This window comes from Myxocyprinus asiaticus, chromosome 3, assembly GCF_019703515.2.
Source record: "Myxocyprinus asiaticus isolate MX2 ecotype Aquarium Trade chromosome 3, UBuf_Myxa_2, whole genome shotgun sequence".
Lineage (NCBI taxonomy): Eukaryota > Metazoa > Chordata > Actinopteri > Cypriniformes > Catostomidae > Myxocyprinus > Myxocyprinus asiaticus.
The window spans coordinates 57200101-57204392 of record NC_059346.1 but is presented as its reverse complement, the minus strand read 5'-3'; the positions used below and the strand labels follow the sequence as shown (position 1 = coordinate 57204392).

Here is a 4292-nt window from a genome sequence, read left to right as displayed (position 1 = left end):
TGGTGCTGAGTAGCTCAGTCAGCGGGAGAGAGATAAGAGGAGGAGTCGAGGATGCCAGAGAGAGAAAGAGACACACACGGAGCTGTGTGTGTGTGTGTGTTGTCGACGTTTGTTATTATGTTCCAATTCAGTTCGATGTTAAGTTATAATTAAAGTATTGTTGAATGTTGATCTGTTTCCCGCCTCCTCCTTTCTTGAACTGTTACAGTGATGTTTCACCAAAAGTGTTGTTTGAGGACCAGTGCCTACAGTTGCAGCAAGATACAGTATGTAACTTCTTCAATTTTAAAATATTTCTCCTATCCAAGCTTAGTATGCAGAAACAACTATACAGTAAGTAAGCCATTTGTAACATGATATCCCCAAAAGGGAAAACATTAAAATCACAAATAAAATATTGCTTTGTTTAAGCCCACAGTTTTCAAACTGGGAGGCGTACCTCCCCAGGTGGGTGCCAGAGCTTGTCAGGGGAGGTGTGGAGATTGATGATAAATTCACCAAGTAAATTCAAAAGACACATAAATACAATAAAAATGTATTGTCAGGATATATACAAATTAATAGCTTAACCCTTGTGTAGTCTTAACATTCTGTATACTCCCCTTGTCCCAAGGGTAAAAAATTACCCACCTCCACCAAACCCCTAAAATAAAACAGCTTAATTGAATTTTAAACCCCAAATCTATTTTGCATGAAGAAACAACCTGTCATTCATCACAAACTTTGTGAATATGTGGGTTTTACCTCTTCACAGTGCAGAAAGACTCCATTTAATCAGTGGACACCACTTGTTTTTATTACAACACACCTGTCATAATTGTTTTCTTTACTAAAGTAGAGGTTTTTTATTATTATTATTATTACTATTATTATTATTATTATTATTATTATTGCTAAAGGTACTGCATAGGTGTAAACATTAATTGTTTAGCAAGAGATAGCACTTGTATAGCCTAAGAAAGTAGCAGAAATATGCAGAAAGTAGTTTTGAATGCATTTTATTGAAGGGAAACAATAACAGTCTTGAACTTTTTTGGCAACATAGTGATATATTCTTATATACTGTACAATGAGGAATTCAACTACAAAATACTAGTCTTCTCCCATTTTTCGAACCATTGCCCCCACCCACAAGGTTTATAAACAACAACAATAAATAAGAATAAAATAAGATAATAGATACAAAACAAAAACGTGAAGAACATAAATCATTCAACTCTAATTAGCACATGTAGGACAGTATGCAAGTGTGTGTGCATGGACTTTGCAGATGTATTTCTCACATGTGCAGCACATAGTATTTGTTTTACAGTCTTTCTTTGAGGGGCAGAATTGGCATCTCCTCCTCTTGCCTGCCCCAGCTGCAGCCTCAGGTGGATCAGGACAAGATTCAGCCCCCTGAACAGCTTTCACATGCACTGCAGAGGCTGCTGTGCGGGGGAGGCGCTCCCTTCTTTGAATGTGTGGGGCTACAAGTACCTTTCCCAGCTGCTCCAGGAACACCATACTATTGTTCCGCTTATCAGGCATCCAGGTAGGGTTGATCTTGTTCCATATCACAAAGGCATTGTATGAGGACACATCAATGATGTTATGGAAGATGACCAGGGGCCAGCGGGCAGTCATCCTCCTGCAGCTGTATGTTCCAATCACCTTGTCCAAGATGTCCATGCCTCCTTTGTTGTGGTTGTAGTCCAGGATGATGGCTGGCTTCCTGTCCTCACGATCACTGATCTCAGCCATTTTGTGCAGTGTGCTCAGGAGGACCACATTCTTGTTCCTCTTTGGAAGGTAAGAAACTAGAGTGGTGGTGGGGGTGAAGGCAAACTTTGATGAGAAGGCCTCTCTCCCCATTGTTGCGAGGAGTGCAGGGGGGAGCTCAGGCTTGTTCTTTCTAACTGTGCCAACCATGATGATCTTCCTCTTTAGGAGCTGCTGGCTGAGTTCATAAGAGGTGAAGAAAGTGTCACACGTGACATTGTGCCCCCTCAGTCCATCTGTCACATCAAGCACAACCTGCATCCCCTGGTTCTTCTCCGGGCCTCCACTGGTCGGCTTCCCTGTGTAGACTTGCATCTTCCAAGCGTAGCTGGATTGTGCATCACAGGCCACCCATATCTTGATGCCATACTTTGCTGGCTTGCTGGGCATATACTGCCGGAAAGGACAGCGACCTTTTGACAAAAGAGATTACTATCAGTAATTAGTATCAGTGTCACAGAAAACAATCACTTAAATCAATGATATTACAGCAATACATAATAAAATTAACAGTGAAAATCACTTACATTACAGATATGAAAATAAAAATGTACTTCTGAATGGAACCAGTTGCTCATCCACTGTTACTTCAGGCCCAGGGTTGTAGAGGTATGGCAGATGCTCCACCCACTTCTCCCAGACCTCTCTTATGGCCACCAGTTTGTTTCTCACACGTCTTGCAGGTCTTGACTCACGGTTATCAAATCGTAGCATTCTTGAGAATGTGTGAAAGACTTTCAGTGGCATCATGGCATGGAAAATCGCCCTTCCACTCTCTGCATCCCAGAGACTACATGTAGCCTCGCCTCAGGACCTATACACACCCACTAAGATTAGCAGCCCTATGTAGGCACGCAGGTCAATCTCATCCATCCTTTTCCAGTTGTCTCCATATTTACGGAAACCCTCCAAATCTGTCATCTCTAGGATTATTTTTTCGATAGCTGGTGTGATGAACATGTAGAATGTTGAGGCGATGTCCTGGGCATGTGCAACTTCATGTCTTGTGGGCCCTGGGGTCATCCTTATGACATTTTGTGCTGCCATCCTGCCCTGGTTGTCATATGGTGACAAGGACCATGTTATTTTGCTGTTCTTTGACAAAAATGTCTCTCTTTCAGCTTGGGGGATTTCTTCTTTATCTGAAGATGATGCATCGTGCTCTGGGTTGTATTCTTCCCCATCTTCTTCTTCAGATACCTCCTCCTCTTCTAAATCATTGTTCTCTTGTTCCTCCTGGACATCTGAAAAAATAAGATCTACGACCTGTTGGGCACTGAAATGTGCACTTATGGCTTCAGCAAAGAGAGAACTGGGGGTACTGTCATTTGCAGCACCTTTATAGGCTCTGACTGCATTCCCCATTAGTAAACAATGCTTTCAAGAAATGTTTATTTTGTCTGAAATTTAGTTTATTTTGTCTGCAATTGTTTTTATTTTGTCTGTGAACTTGAGTCATGTGTGGGGTCATGGAGGGGAGATGCTGCACATGCACAAGAATTTTTTAGTTTTGTCTGAGTTCAATCAGTAGCACACAATCTCAATTTCTCATTGTGTGTGTGTGTGTGTGTGTGTCTTTGTGGTTTTTGTGGTTTTTGTGGTGTGTAAGTGATTTTATAACTGCTGGGTCAACAATGACCCTAAGACAATCTTTGTACCCTGGTGGTGTACAGCTTTCATGGAAATATGAACAAAGGCGATGTTTCACTTTTTCTAATGTTAGGGTCACTCTAGGAAAAGTCATCAAATTTCAATTTGAAAAAAAATCATTTAGCTGGTTTTCTCTGCCTGTAAACGTAGTGGCGGGTCATTTTTGACCCTTAAGACAACACATGGACCGTAGTACAGCTTAATAGACAGTAATTTAATGGTGTTATAATTAGGGTGACCAGATTCCTGCTTGTGGAAAACGGGACAGCCCCCTCCCAGCAAAAATGAAATGGACGTATCCCTACATAGGTGCAGATCAATGCGAAGTAGAGGGTGCATCTGCATCTGTAACTGTTGTCCCCTTGTACTTTTCACTGGCAGCTGTTTTTCTCAGTGTGCGCTTGTCTTTCAGAGTTTATCGTAAAATGCAGAGCAGTCCAGTATGCACAGGTGTATGCAAAGGTGTATGCAAAGCAATACCAAAACACTTCTCTTTAAAATATAACAAAGTTTATTGATGCAGTAATATCAATTAGTAATCAATACAATGCTCAATAAACTTCCAACTTCCAAATACAAACTGAACAGTAACATGATTAGATAATGGTAACAAATAATCCTATAATATATGAGAGGATGGTATGTGTGTGTTTGTGTGTGAATGGGTGTGTGTGTGTGTGTGTGTAAGGAGTGACGCACACAAAATTGCAGACGTGGCTCTCGTGGAGAGTACGTCATGCGAGGTTTCCGGCCAGTGAATATGGCCGTGAATGTGGTCAGAGAGAGGCTGGTTAATGGCATCTGCCCATTTAGCGCTTGTCTCCGCTTGTACGATAACTTAGGGACAAAGCTAAGCTTTATTGCCAAGTTATCTATTCGCC

The 4292-nt window shown here is 41.5% G+C and overlaps 1 pseudogene; it reads right to left on the bottom strand.

The window, feature by feature from the left end:
• Positions 1–1218: 1218 nt before the first annotated feature.
• Positions 1219–3126, bottom strand: LOC127420831 (piggyBac transposable element-derived protein 4-like; annotated as a pseudogene).
• Positions 3127–4292: the final 1166 nt, after the last annotated feature.